General features: G+C 43.3%; 1 protein-coding gene across 2 annotated transcripts in view; it reads left to right on the top strand.

Annotated features, from left to right (window-relative positions):
* The first annotated feature begins 1,751 nt into the window (after window positions 1–1,751).
* The window catches only part of LOC109900524 (serine/threonine-protein kinase PAK 6), a 40,304-nt gene continuing 27,664 nt past the window's right edge, over window positions 1,752–14,391 (top strand). The window contains exon 1 of one of the 2 annotated variants that reach the window (XM_020496181.2): window positions 1,752–1,945. The gene's annotated coding sequence lies outside the window, so the exon portion shown is untranslated. Of the gene's footprint in view, window positions 1,946–9,693; window positions 9,976–14,391 lie in introns of those variants that run through there. The other variant, XM_031836895.1, reaches the window with a different exon arrangement.

Below are 14,391 nucleotides of genomic sequence, written 5' to 3'. Positions count from 1 at the left end.
GTACCACATGAGGGAGGAGGATATCTTCCCTGTAATGCACAGTGTTGAGATTGCCTGCAATGACACCAAGCTCAGTCCGATAATGCTGTGACGCACCGCCCCAGACCATGACGGACCCTCCACCTCCAAATCAGTCCCGCTCCAGAGTACAGGCCTCGGTGTAGCGCTCATTCCTTCGACAGATAAACGCGAATCCGACCATGGTGAGACAAAACCGCTACTCTTCAGTGAAGAGCACTTTTTGCCAGTCCTGTCTGGTCCAGCAACGGTGGGTTTGTGCCCATAGGCGATGTTGTTGCCGGTGATGTCTGGTGAGGACCTGCCTTTACTACAGGCCTACAAGCCCTCAGTCCAGGCTCTCTCAGCCGGACAGTCTGAGCACTGATGGAGGGATTGTGTGTTCCTGGTGTAACTTGGGCAGTTGTTGTTGCCATCCTGTGCCTGTCCCGCAGGTGTGATGTTCGGATGTACTGACCCTGTGCAGGTGTTGTTATACGGGGTCTGCCACTGCGAGGACGATCAGCTGTCCGTCCTGTCTCCCTGTAGCGCTGTCTTAGGCGTCTCACAGTATGAACATTGCAATTTATTGCCCTGGCCACATCTGCAGTCCCCATGCCTTCTTGCAGCATGCCTAAAACACATTCACGCAGAGGAGGGACCATGGGCATCTTTCTTTTGGTGTTTTTCAGAAACAGTAGAAAGGCCTCTTTAGTGTCCTAAGTTTTCATAACTGTGACCTTAAATGCCTACCGTCTGTAAGCTGTTCGTGTCTTTACAACCGTTAATTGTTTATCGTTCATTGAACAAGCATGGGAAACAGTTTTTAAACCCTTTACAGTGAAGATCTGTGAAGTTATTTGGATTTTTATGAATTATCTTTCAATGACGGTCCTTCTTTTTTTGCTGAGTTTATGTTAGCTAGGTGGCGAATGTTACTTATGCTAGGGGTGAAGGTTAGGGGAAAGGTTAGCTAACATGCAAAGTAGTGGCGAAGTAGCTAAGAAGCAGTTGCTAATTAGCTAAACCTTTCGGTTGCTAGACATTTGCATAATATGCCCATCCATCCACCCTGACCAACAACCCTATGTTTAGTTTCTGTCTTATGTAACCCTACCAAGTGTAACAAATACTAATTTACGTTTATGTTAAGTCTAGTCTGAGACCAGGCTGTTTGAGATTGTATTAAGTCGGGGATCGTGGGGAAACTGCAGTGGGGCTGCCAATATATATATATTTATTTATTTAAAAAAAGAATGTAATAATTTGAGGGGGGGGACAATATACAATTTTTTTTTAGATAATTTGAAAGATGTAAATGTATTAATTGGTTTATTTTCATTTTGATAAGAGAAAACAAAACAATTCACTTATTTGTTGATGTAAAAATGGAAATTGACCACTTTTTTTTATTCAGTTTGTGTCATTAGATTTCTGGCAGAAAAATGGGGTACCTGTTAACAAATACCACTGTCCTGTATATGAATACCACTGTATCGCAAGTGGACTAATGACCATGAGATGGAACTAGCTCTTTAACTGTGAATAATAACACTAGAACTCTCTGCCTTTAGGCCAGAGGCTCAAGGAAATCTCTCTCTCTCCCAAGGACGTCTGTCTGCCTGCCTGCCTGGACAGGTGGTGAGGCGTACAAGCTTATCCCACGGTGAAGTTAATATTTGATAGGAGAGGAGTGGCGGCTAGTTTGCAAGTAAAATCCTCCATAATCAGAATATTGCTAGAGAGAGAGGAGGAACCCGCTTGGTCGCTCATGGATTGGTGTCTTGACGGTACAGATGGTCCTTTCCCTCCCTCTACCCTACCTAGTGCCTCCACTGAGAAAAGTCACACACTTGTCCAGTCCAAGGGCAAACTAAGTTGGTAGAATGAAAAGCAATTCAATTCAGAGTTGGAGTATTGGTGTCCGAAGCACAGTAGTTCAACTGTGGTAAGTTTATTTATTTTTTATTTTTTTTATGTGCCATTGGTATAAAGATAAAATGATGAGAATTTGGATAAAGTGCAGATAGACTGCCGAAAAAGGAAGTTGGTCTGGCTAGCATATTACTCATTAGCCTTCATTTGTAATATTAATCATTGAAATGTACAGTATTTGTATTTCATGGCTTTTCAATGTAGAGCAGCTCTGCTTGGCATAATTGAATTAGAAATGGTTTAATGCAGCTGTCGGACCAGCTATTGCTCATGCTTTGTGGGTAGTCAGTTTGTTCACCGATACCATGTCTGGCTCTGCTTCTTCCTCTGAGTCAGCCAACCACTTCTCTCACTCTTAATCAGCCAACGACTCTGCACTTGCCTGGACTCATCCTTCTCTTGCTGTTTTACATACAGAATTTTTACCAGTAGGCCTGTAACAGAGGAGCTTGATGTTAGTTTTTAAGGCCCACTGACCGTGACCGTGCTTTGTTGTCTGTCCTTTCAAGATAGACATATCGTTTGTCAGCAGAATTTACTATGTTTTCCTGCAGTGCAAGTTTGCTCTCATTTTTTCAGAATGATAGAGAACCTAAAGGGAAAAATAGGAGTTAAAAGGAGTGTTAAACAGTTTCCATTTTATGTTCTACCCTGTTGTTCCTGGTTTAGAGCTTTTTCCATCCTAAAAGGTTAGAAATGAAACCAGCAAACACTGAAACCCTTGAAGACAGGCATTCCTCCTATCACTGTACTGTGCAGAAAGTTGTCTTTGTGAGTCACAGCTCCCTCTCCTATCCTACACCTGCATGACTTCAATGTGTCACAGCCGCTAATGACAACCAGGTGTTGTTGAGACATCTGTCATGTTAATTAGTCACCAAACAGAAGAAGACTGTCTGAAGTGGAGTGTGAGGTACTCAATCTCCAACTTGTCCTATAAGAAATACTCATTTTCATTTTACATCGGAAATAGTTTGGACTTGGATTTGGCTCTGTGCCTGTTGATTTTCTTTGCATATATTAAGTACACTGAGTTCATTCGCACTTCTCATTATATATGGCAGTGAACCAGGAAGATGTTGCTGTTTGTGGGCCACTGAAGGTGCCCGGGCCGGCACTTTGACCTTTTAAAGTATCCCTAACTGGTCATACTGTAACTTAACAGTAATCATGTGACTACACTGTCTGGACTTTCCCTGTGGTAGCTTACAAGAGTGACTGATTGTCATCCCAAGGACCTGGCTTATCTGTGATTCATGAATATAAAAGAGAGCCACACACTCTAGGAGCTCAGATGCAAAAATTTTATTACCAAATGTTTCGACAGCCAAGCTGTGTTCATCAGGGTATAATCACAAACACTGCGGGATGACTCGTTTATGTAGTGTCAAAAGACACAGGTGTCTGTAATCATGGCCAAGAGTGGCCTAATATCATTGGTTAATTATCAAATACTAAAATGTCATACAAAGAAGAGCATACAAACAACAAATGGATTAATTAATTTGACTGCACAAGCTTACAAACAATTACAATGGCAAAGTCACAATAATCACAAGAATGGCTTCAGATCAAAGTCTACGTTGAGACTGAAGGGAGCAAAGGTCTTTAAGTTAAAGATCCAGGCAGCCTCTCGTTTTAACAATAAATTATCAAGGTCACCCCCTCTCCTAGGTAGGGTGACATGTTCGACGCCAATATAACGCAGAGACGAAATCAAGTGGCCTGCCTCCAAGAAGTGGGCCACAACTGGATAAGTAAAGTTTTTACACCTAATGGTGCTAAGATGCTCTGAGATACGTACTTTTAATTCGCGCTTTGTTTTACCTACATAATTTTTACCACAAGGACAAGTTATAAGATAAATAACTGCCTTAGTGGAGCACGTAATAACACCTTTGATTGGGATCGATTTGCCTGTTTGTGGGTGTTTGAAGGATCTACATTTATAAGTGCCATTGCATTGAGCACAGCCATTACACTTGTAGTTTCCATCCAGTAGGGGCGCAAATATACATTGTTCAGGAATATCTTGGGGTGGTAAATCGGAGTGTACCAATTGGTACAATTCACTCACTCATATACTCACTCACTCACTCACTCACTCACTCACTCCGTCCTGTTCACAATTCTCATTCTATGCTTCTCATTAAAGGTAAATTTAGTTTGAAAATCCTACAGCTCTTTCTTCCTCACTCATACAAAAACATATTGGTCAATATTTATTGTTCAGTTAGGTAGTAATAACCGTATTAAGGACCGTAAAATCTCCCTTTCTAACCTCTCTGGCATGGATCTGTAACCGTGACCGTCCATCCGTTACCAAGGGGAGTTGTCCCAAGCTGGGTGACTCCACACGAACACTAATTCAGCTGTGGCGTGTTGGATGAGTCACCAGCCATAGAGAGAGGCTTAAAGCAGCTATATGCTTCAGGGCCTGAAGGCAGGAACGCACCCGGCTCTCAAAGACAAGCCTGAGCCTGCACTGTGTAGGAGAGCAGCCCTTTCAAGCTCTTTGTGTGTGTAATGTGCCACATAGACGGTTCACTCTGCTACCATCCGGCAAATGGTACCAGAGTGGACCAACAGGCTCAGAAACAGGTTCCACCCCCAAGCCATAAGACTGCTAAATAGCCAGATTGCTAAATAGTCAATTAATGGTACCAGAAACTATCTGCACTGGCTCTATCTTGCACTGATCCTACATACACCCACTGGATTATATATACACACTTACTAGACTATATATACACAGACCATATACACACTCACTAGACTATATATAGACACACCATATACACACTCACTAGACTACATATATACACACCATATACTGTACACACCCACTAGACGATACATACACACCATATACACACTCACTAGACTATATACAGTTGAAGTCGGAAGTTTACATACACTTAGGTTGGAGTCATTAAAACTTGTTTTTAAACCACTCCACAAATTTCTTGTTAACAAACTATAGTTTTGGCAAGTTGGGTAGGACATCTACTTTGTACATGGCACAAGTAATTTTTCCAACAATTGTTGACAGATTATTTCACTTATAATTCACTGTATCACAATTCCAGTGGGTCAGAAGTTTACATACACTAAGTTGACTGTGCCATTAAACAGCTTGGAAAATTCCATAAAATGATGTCATAGCTTTAGAAGCTTCTGATAGGCTAATTGACCTCTTGAGTCAATTGGAGGTGTACCTGTGGATGTATTTCAAGGCCTACCTTCAAACTCAGTGCCTCTTTGCTTGACATCATGGGAAAATCAAAAGAAATCAGCCAAGACATCAGCAAATAAATTGTAGACCTCCACAAGTCTGGTTCATTCTTGGGAGCAATTTCCAAACACCTGAAGGTACCACATTCATCTGTACAAACAATAGTACGAAAGTATAAACACCATGGAACCTGAGTATAAATGTACTTGGCTAAGGTCTATGTAAACTTCCGACTTCAACTGTATATGGTCTAGTGAGTGTGTATATGGTGTGTATGTATAGTCTAGTGAGTGTGTGTATGGTGTATATATAGTCTACTGAGTGTGTATATAGTCTCGTGTGTGGGTATATACAGTTGAAGTTGGAAGTTTACATACACCTTAGCCAAATACATTTAAAATATGTTTTTCACCATTTCTGACATTTAATCCTCGTAAACATTCCCTATCTTAGGTCAGTTAGGATCACCACGTTATTATAAGAATCTGAAATGTCAGAATAATAGAGTGAATTATTTATTTCAGCTTTTGTTTCTTTCATCACATTCTCAGTGGGTCAGAAGGTTACATACACTCAATTAGTATTTGGTAGCATTGCCTTTATATTGTTTAACATTGGTCAAACATTTTGAGTAGCCTTCCACAAGCTTCCCACAATAAGTTGGGTGAATTTTGGCCCATTCCTCCTGACAGAGCTGGTGTAACTGAGTCAGGTTTGTAGGCCTCCTTGCTCGCACACACTTTTGCAGTTCTGCCCACACATTTTCTATAAGATTGAGGTCAGGGCTTTGTAATGACCACTCCAATACCTTGACTTTATTGTCCTTAAGCCATTTTGACTCACCACTTTGGAAGTATGCTTGGGGTCATTGTCAATTTGGAGTGCACCAGTCCCTCCTGCAGCAAAGCACCCCCACAACATGATGCTGCCACCCCCATGCTTCACGTGTTGGGATGGTGTTCTTCGGCTTGCAAGCCACCCCCCCTTTTCCTCCAAATATAACAATGGTCATTATGGCCAAACAGTTCTATTTATGTTTCATCAGACCAGAGGACATTTCTCCAGAAAGTACGTTCTTTGTCCCCATGTGCAGTTTCAACCCATAGTCTGGCTTTTTTATGGCGGTTTTGGAGTAGTGGCTTCTTCCATGCTGAGCGGCCTTTCAGGTTATGTTGATATAGGACTCGTTTTACTGTGGATATAGATACTTTTGTACCTGTTTCCTCCAGCATCTTCACAAGGTCGTTTGCTACTGTTCTGGGATTGATTTGCACTTTTCGCACCAAAGTACATTCATCTCTAGGAGATGGAACGCTTCTCCTTCCTGAGTGGTATGACAGTTACGTGGTACCTTCAGGCGTTTGGAAATTGTTCCCAAGGATGAACCAGACTTGTGAACATCTACAATTTATTTTCTGAGGTCTTGGCTGATTTCTTTTAATTTTCCCATGATGTCAAGCAAAGAGGCACTGAGTTTGAAGGTAGGCCTTCAAATACATCCACAGGTACACCTCCAATTGACTCAAATGATGTCAATTATCCTATCAGAAGCTTCTAAAGCCATGACATCATTTTCTGGAATTTTCCAAGCTGTTTAAAGGCACAGTAAACTTAGTGTATGTAAACTTCTGACCCACTGGAATTGTGATACAGTGAATTATAAGTGAAATAATCTGTCTGTAAACAATTGTTGGAAAAATTACTTGTCATGCACAAAATAGATGTCCTAATCGACTTGTCAAAACTATAGTTTGTTAACAAGATATTTGTGGAGTGGTTGAAAAACTTGTTTTAATGACTCCAACCTAAGTGTATGTAAACTTCTGACTTCAACTGTACATACACACCATATACACACTCACTAGACTATATATACACAATCATTCACACACACTACACTTTCACTCCCACACACATTCCAACACTTCGTACGCGGACACATCACACACATACATACATACATACATACATACACAATACACATACATACACATATACATACATACACAACATACATACATACATACATACATACATACATACATACATACATACATACATACATACATACATACATACATACATACATACATACATACATACATACATACATACATACATACATACATACACATACACACATACATACATACACAACACACACACATACATACATACATACATACATACATACATACATACATACATACATACATACATACATACATACATACATACATACATACATACATACATACATACATACATACATACATACACAACACACATACATACATACATACATACATACACAACACATACATACATACACAACACACATACATACATACATACATACATACACAACACACATACATACATACACATACATACATACACAACACACACATACACAACACACACATACACAACACACATACATACATACATACATACACACACAACACACATACATACATACACACTTCTACTCTCATCATTTGCTGCTGCTACTCTGTTCTTCATTTTACTGTTATGGTTATCTATCGTGATGCCTGGTCATTTTACTGTTATTGTTATCTATCGTGATGCCTGGTCATTTTACTGTTATTGTTATCTATCGTGATGCCTGGTCATTTTACCCTGCCTTTATGTACATACTTTTGTATATATATAGTGTATGTGGATTCGGGTATTTCAGCCGTACCCATTGCTGACAGGTGTATTAAACTGAGCACACAGCCATGCAGTCTCCATAGACAAACATTGACATTAGAATGACCTTATTGAAGAGCTCAGTGACTTTCAACGTGGCACCGTCATAGGATGCCACCTGTCCATCAAGTCAGTTCGTAAAATTTCTGCCCTGCTACAGCTGCCCCCGGTCAACTGTAAGTGCTGTTATTGTGAAGTGGAAACATCTAGGAGCAACAACGGCTCAGCTGCAAAGTGGTAGGCCACACAAGCTCACAGAACGGGACCGCCAAGGGCTGAACGAGTAGAAATATTCTGTCTTCGGTTGCAACACTCACTACCGAGTTCCAAACTGCCTCTGGAAACAAAGTCAGCACAAGAACTGTTCGTTGGGAGCTTCATGAAATGGGTTTCCATGGCCGAGCAGCCGCATACAAGCCTAAAATCAACATGCGCAATATTCAGCGTCGGATGGAGTGGCGTCAAGCTCGCCGTCATTGGACTCTGGAGCAGTGGAAACTCATTCTCTGGAGTGATGAGTGACGCTTCACCATCTGGCAGTCCGACGGACGAATCTGGGTTTGGCGGATGCCATGCAAATGCTACCTGCCCCAATGCATAGTGCCAACTGTAGAGTTTGGTGGAGGAGGAATAATGGTCTGGGGCTGTTTTTCATGGTTCAGGCTAGACCCCTTAGTGAAGGTAAATCTTAACACTACAGCATAAAATGACATTCTAGATGATTCTGTGCTTCCAACTTTGGGGCAACAGTTTCAGCATGACATTGCACCCGTGCACAAAGCGAGGTCCATACAGAAAGGATTTGTTCAGCGCCAGCTGTGCCACCAGAGACTCTGGGTTCGCGCCCAGGCTCTGCCGTAACCGGCCGCGACCGGGAGGTCCGTGGGGCGACGCACAATTGGCCTAGTTTCGTCCGGGTTAGGGAGGGTTTGGCCGGTAGGGAAATCCTTGTCTCATCGCGCACCAGCGACTCCTGTGGCGGGCCGGGCGCAGTGCGCACTAACCAAGGTTGCCAGGTGCACGTTGTTTCCTCCGACACATTGGTGCGGCTGGCTTCCGGGTTGGATGGCGCTGTGTTAAGAAGCATTGCGGCTTCTTTGGGTTGTGTATCGGAGGACGCATGACTCTCAACCTTCGTCTCTCCCGAGCCCGTACGGGAGTTTTAGCGATGAGACAAGATAGTAGCTACTAAACAATTGGATACCACGAAATTGGGGAGTAAAAGGGGTAAAATTTCAATAAATAAAGGATTTGTTTAGATAGGTGTCGAAGAACTTGACTGCTCTGCACACAGCCCTGACCTCAACCCCATCAGACACCTTTGGGATGAATTGGAATGCCGACTGTGAGTCAGGCCTTATCGCCCAACATTGGTGCCCGACCTCACTAATGCTCTTGTGGCTAAATGGAAGCAAGTCCCTGCAGCAACGTTCCAACATCTAGTGGAAAGCCTTCCCAGAAGAGTGGAGGCTGTTATAGCAGCAACGTTCCAACATCTAGTGGAAAGCCTTCCCAGAAGAGTGGAGGCTGTTATAGCAGCAAAGTGGGGACCAACTCCATATTAATGCCCATGATTTTGGAATGAGATGTTCGATAAGCGTCCACATACTTTTGGTCATATAGTGTACCTCTACACATTGATCTGGTACTGTTACTCCCTGTATTTATAGCAACATTCTTGTGTATTTTATTTGATTCCTCTTGTGTTAGTTACTATTTTCTAATATTTTTTAAAGAGCTGTTTTCTGTCTCAGATTCCTCTTCTTCTCATCCTCTCTCTTACCTGTAGGAAAGAGGTGAGACAGGGGTTTGGCGGGGGAAGGGAGGAGGCGCTGTGAGGTAGAAGCGAGCGAGTTGGACAAAGAAAAAAAAAAAGCTACGCTCCATTGGCTAGGTGAAGAGGGGGAGGAGAGAGAGGAGTCATTACAGACCATGTGGCAAAACGGCAAGCGTTAGAATAGAGTAAACTAAGGAGGAACAGATAGGTCATCGTCATGCCACAGAGGAACCAGCTTTATCCACCGATCCGGTCCAATCCCTCTCCCCCTCTCCCCTCACCTGCCCCGCAAAGAAGCTAAACCCCTTCCCACCAGGTGAGTGAAAAAATTGAACTGAAATTGCTGCTTCTGCTCACCATCTCTCTCGTCTCTCTTAGAACCCGCTCTAGCAAGTACCTCTGTTCATTTTACAGAATTTGAGAGCCGAGCATTGAACCATGCAGTTTTCCAACAACAGTGCCAGGCCAGAATAGAGAGAGAGATCCAACAGGGTACTACTGCCTGAAGGGACTGTCCCTGAGCTGGTAGTGGGAATGACTTCTGGTCTTCTTCTTCTCTGAGTCTCTCTTTGGTGTGTTTTAAAAAGGGTTGCTTCTGATACGCAACGATACAGACAAGGCATCAGGCTGCTACAATGAACACTGTTGGAAGGCATACAGTAGCTCATTATGTAGCTCTGCCAGTCATTGTACAGAGATTGGAGTACTGCAACTCTATCTGGTGCTTGAGCTGACATTTGAATCAGGGTAAATTGCGGTCAATTCAGGAAGTAAAACATCCCAAGTTATGTTTAATCTGATTCATGTTCAAATCAATGTTGGGGTACATTTGGGGTACAAATGGGGTACATTTGGTAAACTTTTTTTTATTGACCCCTAACGCTGAATTGAACATAGATCAGATGGAACAAAACGTGGGATGTTTGGCTTCAGAAATGAAGATCAAACAAATAGAACCAACACTTCAATTGATTATTGAATATAATTATTGTCTTAGAGGACAGGCAGGTCTTGGGTAGAGGACAGTGCATGTCTTGGGTGGAGGACAGTGCATGTCTTGGGTAGAGGACAGTGCATGTCTTGGGTAGAGGACAGTGCATGTCTTGGGTAGAGGACAGTGCATGTCTTGGGTAGAGGACAGTGCATGTTTTGGGTAGAGGACAGTGCATGTCTTGGGTAGAGGACAGTGCATGTCTTGGGTAGAGGACAGTGCATGTTTTGGGTAGAGGACAGTGCATGTCTTGGGTAGAGGACAGTGCATGTTTTGGGTAGAGGACAGTGCATGTTTTGGGTAGAGGACAGTGCATGTTTTGGGTGGAGGACAGTGCATGTCTTGGGTAGAGGACAGTGCATGTCTTGGGTAGAGGACAGTGCATGTTTTGGGTAGAGGACAGTGCATGTTTTGGGTGGAGGACAGTGCATGTCTTGGGTAGAGGACAGTGCATGTCTTGGTTAGAGGACAGTGCATGTTTTGGGTGGAGGACAGTGCATGTCTTGGGTAGAGGACAGTGCATGTTTTGGGTGGAGGACAGTGCATGTCTTGGGTAGAGGACAGTGCATGTCTTGGGTAGAGGACAGTGCATGTTTTGGGTAGAGGACAGTGCATGTCTTGGGTAGAGGACAGTGCATGTTTTGGGTGGAGGACAGTGCATGTCTTGGGTGGAGGACAGTGCATGTCTTGGGTGGAGGACAGTGCATGTTTTGGGTGGAGGACAGTGCATGTTTTGGGTGGAGGACAGTGCATGTTTTGGGTGGAGGACAGTGCATGTCTTGGGTGGAGGACAGTGCATGTCTTGGGTAGAGGACAGTGCATGTTTTGGGTGGAGGACAGTGCATGTTTTGGGTAGAGGACAGTGCATGTCTTGGGTGGAGGACAGTGCATGTTTTGGGTGGAGGACAGTGCATGTCTTGGGTGGAGGACAGTGCATGTTTTGGGTGGAGGACAGTGCCTTTCTTGGGTGGAGGACAGTGTACAATGGAAAAGGGATACATTTCAATAGAGGGTTTATCCTCTATTTTCACTTCAGGATTCACAAAAGCAAGAAACAGGTGGTTACTGGGGCACTGATACTGTGCTTGGGTACTGTTACTTATCTGTTACCTACCTCGGGTGTATTCATTAGTCCAAACCATAGCAAAACGTTTTACAACTGAACACTTCTTGTAACAAAAACAAGCATTTCAAATGGGACAAGTTCATCTTAGTCCCTCATTTCAACATTTTGCTTCCGTTCGGTTCCGTTTGGTTCTTAGTGAATATACCCCTGTTTAAATTGGCACTATTCTTTTGGCTTTTCACCAATGCTGTAATCAACACACCAGTTAACCCATTTAAGATACATTGATATTTAGTCAGGTTGATATCTGTGCGGTACCACCACTACCACTATTGGACAGGATGTGACTTAATACAATAACTACAGCTGACTCCTGATCAGTGCCAAACTCCGAAAGCACATTGTAGTTCACCAGTCCCAATTTAACTACATTCTTTTTTAAATATCTGCATTCTTCATGACAAGCCTAGGCTGCTGCACATTTCAACAGTCAACTTGTTAGTTGAACACTGGGTGTTGGCAGTTGAGTTGTTGGCAGTTCAACTGGCTGTTGGCAGCTCAGTTGAGTTGGATATGCGTTGTTTTGAATAGTGAGGCATCTCAGAGATGTCTGGTCATGCAGCCTGTAAGGAGCATGGACTCCTCAGGTATTTAGTCCTACAGCAATAGTATAAAGGAAAACCTCACAAATCTCACATAGCGGTGGTGTCAAAGGCATAGATCCTAAATCCTTCAAGTTAGCATCAAACATATGTTTTTCTACTGGTTACTATACCACATCTTAGGGGGTTTGTCCGTACAATATGAATGATGGGTTTCAATGATAATAATATTATACATATATTTAAGCACCTTTCAAAACATCCAGGACACTGTACAGCAAAAAGAGAGAGAGGGGAAAAGATGAAAGTTCAAATGAAAAGCTACTTAGGTGTTCTGTATGGTTAACATGACTCTGTCAGTGGTGACAAGGACATGACAGAGGAACAACAGGTGACCTATCTCAAACTCTGTCAGTGGTGACAAGGACATGACAGAGGAACGACAGGTGACCTATCTCAAACTCTGTCAGTGGTAACAAGGACATGACAGAGGAACAACAGGTGACCTATCTCAAACTCTGTCAGTGGTGACAAGGACATGACAGAGGAACGACAGGTGACCTATCTCAAACTCTGTCAGTGGTGACAAGGACATGACAGAGGAACGACAGGTGACCTATCTCAAACTCTGTCAGTGGTGACAAGGACATGACAGAGGAACGACAGGTGACCTATCTCAAACTCTGTCAGTGGTGACAAGGACATGACAGAGGAACGACAGGTGACCTATCTCAAACTCTGTCAGTTGTGACAAGGACATGACAGAGGAACGACAGGTGACCTATCTCAAACTCTGTCAGTGGTAACAAGGACATGACAGAGGAACGACAGGTGACCTATCTCAAACTCTGTCAGTGGTAACAAGGACATGACAGAGGAACGACAGGTGACCTATCTCAAACTCTGTCAGTGGTGACAAGGACATGACAGAGGAACGACAGGTGACCTATCTCAAACTCTGTCAGTGGTGACAAGGACATGACAGAGGAACGACAGGTGACCTATCTCAAACTCTGTCAGTGGTGACAAGGACATGACAGAGGAACGACAGGTGACCTATCTCAAACTCTGTCAGTGGTAACAAGGACATGACAGAGGAACGACAGGTGACCTATCTCAAACTCTGTCAGTGGTAACAAGGACATGACAGAGGAACGACAGGTGACCTATCTCAAACTCTGTCAGTGGTAACAAGGACATGACAGAGGAACGACAGGTGACCTATCTCAAACTCTGTCAGTGGTAACAAGGACATGACAGAGGAACGACAGGTGACCTATCTCAAACTCTGTCAGTGGTAACAAGGACATGACAGAGGAACGACAGGTGACCTATCTCAAACTCTGTCAGTGGTAACAAGGACATGACAGAGGAACGACAGGTGACCTATCTCAAACTCTGTCAGTGGTAACAAGGACATGACAGAGGAACGACAGGTGACCTATCTCAAACTCTGTCAGTGGTAACAAGGACATGACAGAGGAACGACAGGTGACCTATCTCAAACTCTGTCAGTTGTGACAAGGACATGACAGAGGAACGACAGGTGACCTATCTCTAACTCTGTCAGTGGTAACAAGGACATGACAGAGGAACGACAGGTGACCTATCTCAAACTCTGTCAGTTGTGACAAGGACATGACAGAGGAACGACAGGTGACCTATCTCTAACTCTTTCAGTGGTAACAAGGACATGACAGAGGAACAACAGGTGACCTATCTCAAACTCTGTCAGTGGTAACAAGGACATGACAGAGGAACGACAGGTGACCTATCTCAAACTCTGTCAGTGGTAACAAGGACATGACAGAGGAACGACAGGTGACCTATCTCAAACTCTGTCAGTTGTGACAAGGACATGACAGAGGAACGACAGGTGACCTATCTCAAACTCTGTCAGTGGTAACAAGGACATGACAGAGGAACGACAGGTGACCTATCTCAAACTCTGTCAGTTGTGACAAGGACATGACAGAGGAACGACAGGTGACCTATCTCTAACTCTTTCAGTGGTAACAAGGACATGACAGAGGAACAACAGGTGACCTATCTCAAACTCTGTCAGTGGTAACA

The sequence above is a fragment of the Oncorhynchus kisutch genome, linkage group LG12 (genome assembly GCF_002021735.2).
Source record: "Oncorhynchus kisutch isolate 150728-3 linkage group LG12, Okis_V2, whole genome shotgun sequence".
In the NCBI taxonomy this organism is placed as follows: Eukaryota; Metazoa; Chordata; class Actinopteri; order Salmoniformes; family Salmonidae; genus Oncorhynchus; species Oncorhynchus kisutch.
This window is presented reverse-complemented; position numbering and strand designations above follow the sequence as displayed.